The 16,263-nt window shown below is 40.7% G+C and overlaps 1 protein-coding gene across 3 annotated transcripts in view; it reads right to left on the reverse strand.

Annotated features, from left to right (window-relative positions):
- Positions 1 to 15,908, reverse strand: part of GPR19 (G protein-coupled receptor 19) — a 41,742-nt gene extending 25,834 nt beyond the window's left edge. The window contains exons 1-3 of one of the 3 annotated variants that reach the window (XM_002822951.6): positions 13,748 to 15,908; positions 13,142 to 13,194; positions 2,035 to 2,191 (exon numbers count right to left, since the gene is read on the reverse strand). The gene's annotated coding sequence lies outside the window, so the exon portion shown is untranslated. Of the gene's footprint in view, positions 1 to 2,034; positions 2,192 to 13,141 lie in introns of all 3 variants that reach the window. The other 2 variants (XM_054526857.2, XM_054526856.2) reach the window with 2 other exon arrangements.
- Between the last annotated feature and the right edge of the window lie 355 nt (positions 15,909 to 16,263).

Here is a 16,263-nt window from a genome sequence, read left to right on the forward strand (position 1 = left end):
TTCAGGCATAATTTTGACTGTTGCCAAGTTCTTACTACACGTGTGTCTCCTCACTGTCCTCCCTATAAATACACGCAAAATAAAACAGGCATGGACTCCCAAATTGGCACCAGCAGAATATGTCACTGTTTTGAGTCGTCTCAGTCTTCATTCACAAGAGTATATTGAGAGTTCACCATAAACCAGGCCTGGTGAAAAGTGCTAGAAATCCAAAGAGGAAAGGATACCGTCCCTCAAGAAGCTCACTTCATGTGACTATAATAGCGTAAAAGTGTTACTTGTTCCAGAGAAATGTAGATTTCAGCAGGGATCAAATGCTTAAGCTAAAAGACTAAAGTTCAATATTGTAGGGGACACAATTACGTTTTAAAGTACTGCGCAATGAAACCCTGAAGGGAACTAGTAACTTTTCATAGCGTTTCTATAGCTTATAGAAATCAGATCAGTCATCTTTTATTATCAAAGGCCAGAAGGAAATCTACACAGATCAAAAAAAGGAAATCTTTATATCTCAGAAATTTCTAGCGGTTAAAAAAAGTTATTAGCAAATCTCCTCTTTTACCCTTAAAAACCTAAAATAATTTGCAAAGGATACCTATTCCCTTAATTTAAGGTATAATATCATTTTAAAACAATAAATCTAGTCAGTTTGATATTATAATTTATATACATAGTTTTAGAAGTTTTTAATCTATTTTATTTTGAGAACTAGGTAGGTGCTTTTAAAGAAAATATGCTTAGGCTGGCCTTGCTAGGTTCTGAGGATGGAAGAGTGTTTCTGCATTCGATTTTTTAAAAAACCCATGATATAATTCTAGATTTCTTTTTTCTTGAGACATCAATTGGTCACCATAGTAACATAGCGTTTTACTACAGAGATCTATACAGCACAAGGGAAACAGAACAGCAATTACTTACTGGGTTACTTGGGGGTACAGAATGTGACTACAGGGATAATTTAAGATTAAATATAGATTTCTCTGGGGATCTGTTTTAGCAAAGCAAACTGATTCAATCTTCTAGTTGCGTCAGCTGAACAAAATTTGAAGCCAAATTGACTGCTGACATCATTTGAAATAATATGAGCAGGCAAGCAGCATAGCTCAGTGGTTAAGAGCACAGGCTTTGGGCTCAAGCTTCATAGGTCCAAGTTCTGCTTCTACTATTTGCTAGCTGTGTGACCTTGGGAAAGTTCCCTAACTTCTCTGTGCCTCTGTTTCTTCATCTCTAAAATGTGGGTAATAAAACCTTCCTCAAAGGGTTGTTATAAGGATTCAATGACTGTTTGTGCTTAGAACAGTGCCTTGCACATTAGAAAGAACTTTCTTAAGTATTTGTTAAATAAAGACAAAATAAAATTTAAAGGGACTCCTCTCTTTGTGCTGAAAATAGGCAAAGACATGAAAATTTGAGTTCATGGCTGATTATTTTAGCCTGTAACTTTGGTAGATTCCTCTGAGAACTTCCCCAGGGTCTTGTTGTTAGCAATTCTACAAGATGTGAAATTCTGTGGCAGCCTACTGTCCTAAATCAGAGCTGGGAACAATCACAAACACCTCTGGTTCCAGGAACATCAGAAGGAAGATGATCGCACAGCACAAAGGAACAGCACGCCTGCCCACTTCGACTCCCCAAGCCACTGCCAATAACCTCTGGGAACATGGGCATAGAATAAGCAGCTGAAAAGGGATGAAACAGCTTTTATTGCAGTGATGATGAAATCTAGTTGGTTTCGGTAATTTTTTTCCCCTCTTTCCAGGATTCAAGGGGAAAAATCCTTTTCATCAATGAGTGCTTTGTTTCATTAATTATCACTATACACAATTTCCATCCAATTTTTCAACAGGCACATACTCTGATGAATTTTCATTTTACAGAACTACCTAGGCATCTTTTCTGGACTGGTAACAAACCTAAAGCCTCTAACCAGCATCTAAGGCAGGACAAAATCTCCAAATTGCCTGGAAAAAAAGAAGGCATTATGTCCTCTGAGGCAAATTTCAGTCGCAATACCAAGGGATCCCTATCACATACCTTCATCCGGACTTGATTTCAGAGATGTTCTCTTTAGATCTTCTTGGTCAGGAATAGCCCTTGCATAGGAGTTTGGAGAATGCCATAAACCACCAGGAAAGCCTGGAAACACATTCATTTCTGTCCTCTGCCTTCCCCTTGGCTCACAGCCTGCTTCCTGTTAGGGAGACAAGATGACGCTGTGCAGGGTAGACTGTTAAACCATCTTCCCGCCCCCAGCCCCACTCTCTTGTTGCCCCTCCCTTCTCCTTTCCAAGGCTCTGGAATGTGTCACATGGGAAATGGATCATGTGGCTGAAGGGGAGAATGTGGCCATCTTCTCCCTCCCTTCCCCCACTTTTCCTTTCAGGAGCAAAGCAGCAGAAATCTCTGTCTTGATTGGCTCAGACCAAAAATCTCCATATGAAAAGGAGAAGATTCAATCACCCAAACCTCCTTCCTTCTCTATTTTCCTTTTTTTTCTATCTGAAGATTTATCCTGACCATTCAGAGTTGCTCAGTATGGGAGATAAATGATGCTTTCTTAACCTCAACCCCTCTCTTTCTTTCTTACATTCAGTATCCCGACCTGGCAAGGTGTTCCTTAACCTCCCCTCTGGATCCCCCTTAGCACACATCTGGCACAATGGAGCGTTCAGCACCACGGACAGCATTACACCCTCTTCAAGTGCTTGATAAAGCCATTTGTCTATTTCACTCTCAAGTAAATAAAAATATTTTTTAAAATTTCCCAAGGTCCTGTGCCTAAATATAAACCACACCATATGTTTAGGGCTCTGACTTCCCCTACTATCAGCTTACTGTTACCTTATAAACTCAAACATAATTTTTATATTTCCTTAAACCCAAAAGACCATCCCATACCTACCTCCCTGTCCCCATCTCATCACCCATCCTCACCCTTTAAATATGATCTATGTTTTTTTTTGGGGGGGGGAGGGAGATTCCTGTAACATAGTTTACTATATGCCCAAATATCTATGCTTATGGGGAAAACCACAGAAACACATAGGAATTCTGGGGTGTACAAGTCTAGATGTCATTAGCCCCATCCCTAGGCCTCAGGCAGGGCTGAACTGGAGAGGCAGGGAGGGAGCCTGCTTGGAGCTGTTTTCTGCAGGGTCTATCCTGCTTTGCTGACGTCCTAGTTGCCATGGTGTTGGTAACTGCTGAAGAGGATGATTTCTTTTAAAATCGGTCACCATGGGAGCCTGCTGACTAAAGAAAGGAAGAGGGAAAAGGACTGAATTGCTGAGGAGGGATTTAAACTAGCATTCTCGGAGACAAATTGGATTGCTGTCGGTCCTAAATCTTGAAAGGAATCTGGGAATTAGTATGGACACTGCAATAGTTACTCTCCCCATGCTCCACTGCTTCTTTCCTTAAAGATCTAGTTAGGTGCAACTGAATGAAAATTCCAGCTTCACAGATTGACCCTGAAGTGCCATCACAGGGTGGTGGAAAGAACTCAAGAAATCGGTTTCTCCTCAGGTTAGAATATCTGACTTTTGGGAAGCCATTATCTAAGTCCTAACAGCCTTAATTGGGAGATACTTTAGAGCCACACCTGATTGTCGATACTAGGAACAATGTGTGGATTCTTTATAACACTATAGAGGAAAAGACAATTTTTTAAATGTGTGTTGTCAAATTATTTTAAATAAATATAAATTTTATTAATACTTGGATAGCATTTGGATTACTCCAAGTCAGAAATATAAACTGGCTATACATTTGTCTCATAACACTGGCATATAACTTGTTGTTTCTAACTCAGAATCCTAACCAAGGCAATTCAGAATATTTATTTTTTGAAAGACGAATGCTGACTTGCAATGTGTAGAAATGAAAACTTTGTAAGCAAAGAGGTGGCACAAGGAAGCTGGAGTATAATTTTCAAGAAACTGAAGGTCCTTCCTGGATCAACATCCTCATCGTATTTTCTACTTTTATTTTAGGAGGAGTGAGGTTAATTCTAGTTTTTCTATGTAAGACTCAGAGAAATTCAATGTTAATTTTAACACTTGACATTTTAAGAAAATTCATTTATCAAAAAAGTTAGATATTGAAGAAATTCTTTGAGTCAGCAGGTTGGTGACTTGGATATCATCTCCTCTCTTAGTCAAGAATAATTACAACAATAAGAACAACTAATATTTAACATGTGCCAGGTGTTTACATACATTATGTCATTTAATCCTATCAACCCAACAAGATGAGTACTATTACTGGCATTTCTGTTTTACCGATGAAGAAATGGAGGCTTGGGGGAATAAGTAATGTGCCCATAGCTGCACAGTGTGGGAGCTAGGATTTGGAACCACTGACTCAGCCTCCAGAGCAGGCATAGTGTACTATGCTATTCTGCATCATGAATAGTAGACTAGATTAAAATAACTGGTCAATTTAATGTGTTATGACTTACTACTATGGCCCCTTGACATGAGAAATCACAAAGATTGCTTTAAATTATTTGACACAAAAAAAATGACCAACGTATTTATTCCTTCCAGGATGACTGCATGTATATATTATGGCTTAATAATATTTAAAATCATCTTGTAAGGAGTCATAACCCAAAATTGTATTAAGGATGGTCATAAAACATGTTACATAATATACTAATTCTGCTTAAAATATATTGCCAAAGTTATAATCACCAAATTTACTCCTGACATTGGAAGAAGATAAAGAAACAGTTGTTTTCCATCCAAATGCACAAAATTCCACAATACTTGTGCAACTGGGGTAATATTTTGAACATGAGTAATGTGATCTTCTCATCTGCCTGGGGAATCCATTTGCCCTGCAGATAGTGTTTTGGCACTGTTTAGATGTTACAAAAGGAATGGAAAAAAAGAAATTAATATTTGGCTTCTGAAATTCAAAATAGAAACAAGACAATAGGCTTGAAATCCAGGCTATTGTTTTGAAAGCCAGTCTCTAAATTCCTTTATTTCTGCCCTTAGCTTGTCATCAGCCAAACCTGGAAGACTTTGCTCAGTGTTCTGTACTATAGACCTCTGGCTTCATGTAAAAACTTTCCAAGGGGTCCCAAAGCATGCAGAGTTTTATGGGAACTAATTTCTAGATCCTCAGCTTCTACTAGTATGCATTCTAAAACTGCTTTTCTGAGAACTGGTGCAGTCGAGATGTCATGCTGGTTCCTGGTTTCCACTTAGCTTTTCTTCCATCTTAGCATAGATTGCCGAACCTCTCTTCCACCTTTACCTCAAATCCTGCGTTGCCTGAATTTAAAAACCTCCTGGGGACGAAACATAGGAATAACTGAAAATATTGGGGATAGTACTGAGAAACTGAATAGCTCCAATAATTGGGTTACAAATCCTTTTAAAAATCAAGAGCTTTCCAAGTGCTTTCAACAAAATTGGAAACAAACCACTACCCAGTGGTCCACTGAGAAATTCATTAAAATGGTTTTCTTAAAATAGAGCTCTTACCAGGCACAGTGGCATGTGCCTGTGGTCCTAGCAACACAGAAGGCTGAGGTGGGAGGATCACTTGCACCCAGGAGGTTGAGGCTTCAGTGAGCTCTGATGGTGCCACTGCACTCTAGCCTGGGAGACAGAGCTAGACTCCATCTCTTAAAAAAAGAAAGTTCTTCTTTACAGAAAAATGCTAGTTAATAAATACAGACTACTATAGTTAGAACACCATTTTTGCAACCTCCAGTGAAATAATTGACTCAGGAAAAGATCACAAAAGGTGTTCAAAGCATAAGATGAAAAGTTGTTGAACACGTTATTTGTAGATTACTTATAAAGTGCAAAGGGATGTGTGTCCTTTTTCAGTGAAGAGAGTTGGGGGGGGGGTCATCATCTTAACCAAGTGACCAAATTTAGCGTTACTAATAGTAAGACAAGCTGAAATTATGTGCCTAACATGAAATGATGTAACCTACTCAATGTTACTGAAGTATTCTTTCTAAAAATGTTTAACCTGAATATAATCAAATCTGTATATATAATGTCAAGTTTTTTTTTTAATAAAAAGGCAAGGGTTGGAGAAACAAGTTATAAGATATTATGAGGAAATAATTGGCCAAATCAAGAATGCAGAATATTCTACAAGAGAACTAGCATGGACTCATCAAAAAGTCAAATCATGAAATAAAAGGCTGCCTACCACAGTGAGTTACCTCCATGTTGAGAGCAGTGCTCAGGGTAAGGGATTTCTGCCTTGACTCCCTTTTTGAGACAACTGCCCAAGTCCCTCACACCTCATTCCTTGCATTTCTATGGCTGTTCAGGCCAAGTCCACAATAGCATGGTCAGACACAGATATGACAATCAATTATTCTAAGCCTTTCTGTTCTCTTGAAGGATGATGCTGAACTAACAGCCAGTAGGCCTGCCACAACCAAGGCAAGGTAACCCCACAGCAGGGGCCAGGGGTACTGAGTCTGCCAGGGGAGGTGGTCAAAACTCCCTAGGAGTTTTGTCTGAATCCAAAGGTGGGCCATGAGTTCACCATGAGTTCACCAGCTGCAGGCTTCAGCATCACAGGACAGCATGTTCCCCAGGGATCAGGCAGACACGGGGTATGTATTAGGTTGTTCCTGCATTGCAACGAAGAAATACCTGAAATTGGGTAATTTATAAAGAAAAGAGTTTTAATTGTACACATTTGCAGGCTGTACAGGAGGCATGCTGCCCACATCTGCTCAGCTTCTGGGTAGGCCTCAGGGAGCTTTTACTTATGGCAAAAAGTAAAACAGAAGCTTGCATGTCACATGGTGAAAGCAGGACCAAGAGAGAGAGTTGGGGGTGGTGCCACACACTTAATACAGCAGATCTTGAGAGAATTCACTCACTTTAGTAAGAACAGCACCAAGACAGGAGGGATCTGCCCCACGACCCAAACACCTCCCACCAGGCCCCACTTCCAATACCAGGGATTACAATTCAACATGATATTTGGCAGGGACATATATTCAGACTGCATGAGGGTGTCATCCTGGAAACTTGAAAGTACCTCAGTGCATACTCTAGGTCCAGAATGAAGCCAGGAGGTACCCTCTCTCTCATCAGTGCCACAAGGATATGTAATTATACCCCTGCTTCCCCCCAAACAAATGAACGTCATTTTCAGAAAAAATGACAGGACCTCTTTGGGAGGTATTATGAAAGATGAAACATTTCATCCATAGGATACTAATACTATCTAAAGGAACTGAATGAAATTGAACTATATTTGAAACAGAATTAGACACTATTTTTTTTTTTCTGTAACCGAACAGGTTGTGGTGGTTTTAAAATACATCCACAAATTCTTTGATATGCCTTCAAAGAATGCATCTAAGTTCTGGCTGCCACATTAGATTTTAGATGTGAAACCTAATCCACCTCCCCATGAATGTGGGCTAGACTTAGTTACTTCTTTCTAATAAATAGAATGTGACAGAAGTGATTCTGTGACAGTTTCTACCTGGCTCTCACCTTCTTGGATTACTTACTCTGGGCAAGCCAGCTACCACATCATAAGGAAACTCAAGCTGCCTTGTGAAGAGGCCCACACATAGCAAACCAAGGCTTCTCACCAACCAGCACCAACTAGCCAACCTTGTGAGTGAGCTGCCTTGGAAGGAGATTCTCCAGCCCTAGTCAGTGACCATACCCCTAACTAACATCTCAACTACAGCTTTGTGAGAGACCCGAAGCCAGATGGCCTAGTTAAGCTGCTCCCAAATTCCTGATCCACAGAAACTATGACATAACGTTTTTGTTTGTTTGTTTTCTTTTTTAAGCTCTGTTGAACTTGATATTATTCTTTCAAGATACTAAACTGTAGGGAATTTTGTTATGCAGTAATAGATGACTAATAGGTGAAAACTCTAGACAAAATAAAGGACCTACATTTTCATGAGATATCTGTAGCGAGTTAAATAAGTGTCTTTGCTATATATGTGTATTCCTAATGTAGAAGATACATGGTTTTATTAGGACAAAGAACATTAAGAAGGGGAGAACATAATTAGGCACATAACACTGTTGTCTAAGGAGAAAAATAAATCTCCTTAGGTTGAGATGGATTTATTATGACTCAGAGGAAGTGCAGGGAAATCAAGAACAAAAAGTGGCAGCCAGATCTTAGATTAGACAAGGGTCCTGAAAGTGGTCAGACCCAAGGTAGCTACTGACTCTCTCTTTCTCTAGGAGACCACATGGCCTACTGCCTCCAATTCTCTCTGTTTCTTCATTAGCTGCATTCACCAGCTTCTCTTGAGATCAACCAGTTCTGCTTGTCCCTTATTGTATTACTGGCCCCAAAATGGCTGCCCCTAAATGGTGGCCTTGGATCTGAAATTCACATGTCCTTATAAATTCAATGCTTCTGTCAGAGCGACCCAGTCTCTCAATGTTCTGACTCTAAATTCTTAGGAGGCAGAGTCTGTTTGACCCAGCCTAACTCATATACAGAGCCAGATCCAACCAACTGGGAGAAAGGGATGGAGAAGAGTTCCCATACTATCTTCTCAGCACTCTCTAAAAAGGGGTGTTGGCAATTTTGCCTTTTTGTAACTCTATTTGAGCAAGTTGGAAGTTTAATTAGCTTTCCAACCAACCAAATTTCTGCATTCGAGTCTTAACCATATTTAAGTGTTACTGTGGCTTAAAGAAAATATTGATTCTGAAGTAGTGGGTTTTGATTGAGTTGACCGTTTTTAAATAACTCTTTGGATTTTAATTGTGACGCAGAAGTTATAGTAACAAACATTTGGTTTTGTACAGACATTATTTCCGCTCTGGTGGATAAGCTCAATAAAGGTCATATCCCAAACTAAAAAAAAATAAAATAAAATAAAATAAAAAATAAAAAAATAAAAAGGGCTGTTGGTCAATTTTATAAAAGGCAAGGTCAAACAGAGGGAGGAATGACTGATAGATGAAATGACTGGTCTCTTGGTGTATCTGTTTCTAAAATTCCATTAACTTTCCAGAATGAGCCTGCCAATAGCTCTGGTCTAAACTCAACCCCTGTGACCTCCATTTCACCTCCATTTTAGTCACCTGCTGAACAAGCATGCCCTTCACACTGCTTGTACTGCCTCCGTGGCTTAGACTTGACAGTTTCTCTGCCTTGTCCTCTTTGTGAACATCTACTCCTCTTTTCAAACCCTGCTGGGTTTTATCTTATCTGTAGTTCTATTTCTCTCCCACTCTGTATCCTTCCAAAATAAGTTACTCACATTTTCCTTTTCACCATAGTACTTTAATTTTCACATATACTACTTAAATGATTGCATATATCATATTGCATTGACTTCACAGATTCTTGCAGGACGGATGTCATCCAGTTCATCTTTATACCTCTAGGATCTAAAACAGCAAAGTAGGTGCTCAGCGACAGTGTACCAGCACACTGAATAAGCATGACTTTTGAGATTAACCTAAAACCACCTAATTTTTATTTTCCACTGTCCCTTTGGAAACACCCTTCAAGGGTGTCTGGTTGCAAGGTTGGTTCTTCTCTTATCCCTGAATTAAAACTTGGGTCATCCCGTTACTTTTTCTGGTCACTTTTAGTTAAGAGATGTTAATAACTAAAATATCCAGTCCTATGTAACAGTCAAAAGTTGGCACCTGACTTAGTTTAGGCATTTCTCCCTCCTCCCAGTTTGTGCCTTCTGTAGTAGATTTAGCAAAAGAGTGTGGCCACTTCTCTTTTTTCCTGACTTGTTTCCTTAGATCTTGCCCCTCCTAGTTTCTGATCCTGCCAGGGTTTGAGAGGAGGATGAGCAATACGTCTTACTTTGTTGGTACTATCATGAGCTGCCATCAGTTTCCCTGTACCTCACAGGTATTAAAGACTGATTCCTTATCTCATGGGCACTTATGTGGGTTTAGGGGGACAAAACTCTACTTCTATGAATTTTTCAACTATAGCTCCTTTGACCAGCTGGCCACTTACCTAACTCCAGAAAGACCTTTAGCTTTTCCCTGCTGACGTCTGTTCCTCTCTTTGAGTGGTCATATTGGTCAGGTCCAGTGATGACTCGCTGCTGGCTTCTCTTGTCTTTTTTTTTTTTTGTAACATTAGCCAGGTTAATGGCAGGGTTTTGCCATGTTGCCCAGACCGGTCTTGAACTCCTGGGCTCAAGCGATCCTCCTGCTTTGGTCTCCCAAAGTGCTAGGATTACAGGCGTGAGCTACTGCGCCTGACTCAAATTTAATTTCTTGCATCCCAAAAAGAGGCAGAAAGAAAGATGGACTGGATATCCTCATTTATAGAACCAGAACCCCATACTGGTAGAATATGAAAGTTTCTGAAAAATGTCCAACAGGTATTTGATATCCACAAAGCACAAAAGACCTAATTATAGTTTTTTGTTTTTGTTTTTGTTTTTGTTTTTCTCCAACTGGGCTTAAGCCCCTGTCTCCTTTGCTTTCTGAGCAAAAGTACTACTGGTCTCCAGCAGCTGAAAAAGCCCTTAAGAAACTGAAGCATTACTTGTCTTTGGCTTTAGTCCTGGCTCACTCTAACTCATAAAAACCTTTAAAGACAGAGACCAACCTGTCCAGCATTCCCATCGGTCCCAGGAAGATTCTCTGTCACTCATGTGTGCCTGCTTTTCAAGGAAAGGAACCCAATTAAAGACAGGTAACTTCATGTGGCAAAAGATATTCTTGGCCATTATCACTACCTTTTTTGTCTTATATTCAATAATTAAAGTAGTATGGTGATTTCAACTTCTGAATTATTTATAAACCTAGAAACCAGAATTGTCCTACTAGTAAGTAACTTATCTCTTAGAAGCTAAAATTGCTGACCATGCCACTTCTATTCCAAGTGATTCTGTGTTCCCTGAAAGGCTACAAAGACAGGCTTGAACCTCACCTTTCTCATCTGTTAATAATAACAAAACCACTTGTGTGGTCAGAGCAGCCACATCAACCCTGATAGGCCACAGGAAAACACTTCATTATCAATGCCCTGCTGCACATGCATTCCCATGTATAGCAGCCTCTCATTGGAAAAGAACCCACATTTCAATCATGCCTTGATGCCCTCCCCAACCAATGAGGTATTGCAGGTTGTAAAGATCCGCCCCAACCCACTACTGCCATCAGCCCTGCTGATGGCCCAAGATTCACCATGTGTAATGCAATAAACACATCATTGTCTGTGTTGCCTGTGCTAGATCAAAAGACCAGCTTGGGAGACTGAAACTCTTCTATCTCTACAGCCAAGCCTGTGTATCCTGGCAATTATACTAATGGCTTTATCAATGACCTTTCCCAAATTAGTACGTTAACCCCATTCTTATTACAGTGGACTTCCTCCTGAATACAGCTCATGATGCCCTACTTATCTACCTGTCTCAAGCTCTAAACTTCATTCCTCCAAACGTATTTTCCAAAACGGAGTCTTGCTCTATCGCCTAGGCTGGAGTGCAGTGGCACGATCTCGGCTGACTGCAACCCCTGCCTCCTGGGTTTAAGCAATTCTCCTGCCTCAGCCTCCGGAGTAGTTGGGATTACAGGCGCGTGCCACCATGCCCAGCTAATTTTTGTATTTTTAGTAGAGACGGGGTTTCACCATGTTGGCCAGGCTGGTCTCAAACTCCTGACCTCGTGATCCCCCCGCCTCGGCCTCCCAAAGTGCTGGGATTACAGGCGTGAGCCACCGTGCCTGGCCCTAGAGGGAACTCTTAAAGCAGTGGCTCTCAACCTTAGTTGCAAAATGGAGAGTTTTAAGAAAGTACTGATGTCTGGGCTCCACTTGCAGAGATTCTGATTTAATTGGTATAGGGAAAAGCCAGGGCATTAGGATTTTTTTAAGCTCCCAAGGTGATTCTAATGTGTGGGCATGGTAGAGTACCTGTCTTTTTTTTTTTTTTTTTTTTTGAGACGGAGTCTCACTCTGTCGCCCAGGCTGGAGTGCAGTGGCGCGATCTCGGTTCACTGCAAGCTCTGCCTCCCGGGTTCACGCCATTCTCCTGCCTCAGCCTCCTGAGTAGCTGGGTCTACAGGCGCCCACGACCACGCCCAGCTAATTTTTTGTATTTTTTTTTAGTAGAGACGGGGTTTCACTGTATTTGCCAGGATGGTCTCGATCTCCTGACCTTGTGATCCGATCGCCTCAGCCTCCCAAAGTGCTGAAATTACAGGCGTGAGCCACCGAGCCCGGCCTGGTAGAGTACCTGTCTTAAAGCTCCCTAAATACAGACGGACCTACGATGCATAGAGCATCCACAATTCAATTGGTAGGTGGCATGTACTTTATACTAAGTTCTATGCTACCTCATTTTGTCATTACAATAATCCTATGCCACAGGCACTATTATCCTTATTTTATAAATAGAGAAACTGAGATTCAGACAGGTCACACAGAGTGACTGGCAGACCCTAAAGTCAAAGCCCAGGTCTGATTCCCAATTGTACACACTTTATATGACATCATATCGAGATGCCATGCCTCTCAGAGCTGGATGATCCCACTCCCTAAAACAAGACACCCAGGCTTCAACCCTGAAATCCTATTCCATTGCCTCCATGGATTTTTCCTGCAGCATTTTCCTATGCACTTCACACATACAGCGCAGCTGCCAGGATATACTTTAGGCTGCCAAAATGAAATGAAGTCACTTTCTTGGTAAGTGACTACCATGCCTGGCTCTTTACTGAAGTACTTCCATTCTATATATTCACACTGGGATCCTTCTCCATCACTGCTAGCTTCAATCCTGTGGCTTTCCATATTTAGTTTTTCTTACCGATGAGGTGATACTGTTTACCTATCAGCCATTCCTTTGTTGGAGTAAAATTACGTATTCCATCAGCATTCTTCTGCCTTGTACTCCAGATAGTATACAAAGAATCAAATTATACTAGCTAAGTGGCATAGAATTGCTGCCAATACCAAGATAGACTCTAATATCTAGTGAACTGAGAGGCTAGAGGCTAGAAGTATGTACTTTTGTAAGGTGTCAGTGACACATCTGAGTAAGGTGATAGCTAAATGCCACCATTTCATTCCATGAAATCCACATTTCATTCCGACTAAAGGGTAAAGCTGGTGAGAGGTGGGAGGGGCCAGGAGGCTCCATCGGAAGGAGGCAGACACTTCAGGTGTTGGGTGGTACCTTTAAGATGTTGCGGGGCCAAATCCAATGCCGGTGCAGGTGTCCCATATATCCTGAGACACAAAAAGAGGTCAGATTGGTCAGATCCCTCGAGACAGTTCCCAAATTCCTGACTTCTGTTACCGCGATTGTTCTTCCCAATTCCACCTCGGCCTGTGTTCAGGACTGTGGCTTTTAGAATCTTCCTCATTCCATTCCATTAGGGGAGTCCCGATTTCCACCTTATATACACCATATACTAAATGCATGCCATTTCTGCCTGCTTACAAACATACATAAGTTCACACTCTTTTAAGAAAAATGTCCTCTACTGTCAACTTCTTTCTAGTCTGGCCTCCCAGGTAGGCTACAGAGCTACTGCCTTCATTTACCTCTCAAATCTTCCCATCTTCTCCTTCCCACTGTATTATCTTAGCTCACACTCACATCCTCTTGGTCACCAGCCAAAAAATAAATAAAACTCCTTTGTCCCTTCAGATTTCTCTCTTATTCTACAACCTCATTGATCGGCTCTCCCGCTCCCACTCCTTTACTACTTCAGTCGCTGAAACCTCCCCTCACAGAGTTCACGGCCAATATAAAAACGGAAAGAAGGGATGACCATACGAGCTTGTGGACTTTTGCCTGCAAAATCTCATAGAAGGTGGTGTTGTGTACGTGAATCCATCAGATCAACGCGACGGACACTCCCCAAGGGCCAAATCGGACCGCCTCTCACTAGGCGGAAAGTTTTGAAACTTTCGCGCGCTAAAAACGATGAGCCAGACGCATGCGCAAACGTGCACTCCCGTGGTCGCGCTTCTCCTCAGGCATATCTCGCGTGGTTTGGTGATGACCGGCTAGTATGAAGGTTTTACGTGGCGTTGAGATTTCCCCCACCCGCCTTTTTTTTTTTTTTTTTTGCCGCCCCAGTGGATTAGGATTAGTGCTGCAGTCAAATGAAAAAGGTCAAGACAAAAAATTAGGCTAATATAACTAGCCGACAGGCTAGCGGCATTTCTCTGGGGCCGAGGAATTCCACGAAGAAGATCTCTGCGAGGCCCAGAAGGCCGCACAACTAGTTCTTCAGAAACAAAATTTTTTAAAATAAAAATAGAGGAAGTCAGCCAGTTTATCATCTTGGAACCAGCGTTTTGTTTGGCTTTTCCGCTTTTCACTCTACGAAAAAGCCCATTGGCGGCTACCCAGGTTACCGTCCTGTTGCCATTGCGCCTGCGCAGCGGTTTGTTTACCAGTCCAGGCGAAGCGCTGTGTCCCGGTTCTCGCCGCCCCGAGCGCCTTGGTTTGCTCCCTTGACGTGTAATTCATAATGAAAGTCATGTTTTCATTTGGGAACACGGATCGGAGGTTTAAAACTGGACAGTTTAAGTGTCAACTTGAGACCAAAGAAAATAATGGTAGTGAAAACACTGGACACTCAGAAATCGGTGCCGCGCCAGAGCTGTCACGGAAGATGTTTCTAATGAACCTGAGGAAAACAATAGCACCACCCTAACCAGAACTAAAAAGTGGCAAGCAGCCACAGTTAATCAAACTTATAGGTGGCATTTAGTTACTTATTTAGAATGTAGGCCCAGTTATGGTAAAAATGCAAATAAGACCAAACCTAAGGTCATCTTGCTCGAGCAAACCTCAAGCAAAACCTACATGATTTAAGACTGACTCTTGAAGCGAAGTAAAAAAAAAAAAAAAAAAGCAGCCATGCAAAATTTGAAACTTAGAGACGACTCTAGAAGCGTTAACCCAAGAAAGCACAGGCCAACAAACAAATTTTTGAAATGGTTTGAAGAGCTCTTCAAAGACAGTTTCAGGTGGCTTAGAAGAGGATGTTGCTTATAAAATGAGATCTGATGGAAACTTGTTTTACAGATATGACTGGATTCGTTTGAAAACAAAAAAAAAAGGCAGGCAAAGTGACTTTTTAAAAAGTATTTTTATGGAAGGATTTCTAATGATACATTTTAATGTGCTCAAAAAACAACCTTAAATAACTGGTAGATTCAGCCAAACCTGGATCATTATTATCTTAGAGTTGGATAAAAGCATAAATGTTAACAATTTGGCAATTTTATTGGACTCTGTTATGTTTTTGAGTGGTGAATTTGAAGACTTCAACTTGTAACAAGAAATTTTCTAAAAGGAAAGTGGGATTTTCAAGAGATATGAAATTAAGCAGAGAATATGTATGGACATGTGAGCAGATGGAACCAAATTTTGAAAGCTTTGCATGTGTCCAGCATCGGTCACAGAAAATCCTTTTATCTCAAGAAACTAGCCTCTGGATTTTCTCATGTTCAATATGATAAAATTCAGTAAATCCAGCAACTTGAATACCTTTTAACACAAATTTGTACCAAAATGGGAAGTAACTTTAAAATTCCGCTCCATTATCTAGAGGTACTCTGACTTGGTTAAGGTAAGGTGAAAATCGGTTTTCCAAGCCAGTATTGAACTGGCATTTTCATCATGAAGAAAAAAAAATGCAGATAAAGTAAATGGGTATCTTGTTCACTTTAATGATTAAGACTAACTCAGAAAGCTGGCTTACTTTTTCAAGGCAAACAACCAGTATTAAACAAACTGAATACTCTCATTGCACATAATGAGAAGGCTTGAATGAAAATTAAGTATGGGAGTGGAAAAGCTGATAAAGAGCAGTGACTTCTTTGAGACTCCTAGTTCATTTACGTGTGATGAAAATTATAGTGTAAGAATAGTAAGTTGTCAAATAAAACACTTTTCTTCACTGAAAAAAAATCTCTGGTGAGTAATAGAAACTGACTGATGGATTGGTAATTTAGTCTGCCCTGTGACTCAGAAAATATACTTACCAAAATTTCCACTATCAGTAGCTGACAAAGTTAATCATGCCATTTCTTTAGCTAGTGTTCTGGGCATACTCCCCTGTGATACCCTGATACTGTAAAGTAGTGAAAAAACTGATGCCATCTGTATCCACATATTTATGTGAATTTGAGTTCTCGAATTATTGTGACCCCAGGACAAATGAAAGAAATTGCCAAATAATGAATCTGATATGCATCCCCAATTACTCAAACTTGGTTAAAACAAGACAATTTAACCTTATTAACTGAATGATAGGACATTTTTTTCGTGATCGA

The sequence above is a fragment of the Pongo abelii genome, chromosome 10 (assembly GCF_028885655.2).
Source record: "Pongo abelii isolate AG06213 chromosome 10, NHGRI_mPonAbe1-v2.0_pri, whole genome shotgun sequence".
In the NCBI taxonomy this organism is placed as follows: Eukaryota; Metazoa; Chordata; class Mammalia; order Primates; family Hominidae; genus Pongo; species Pongo abelii.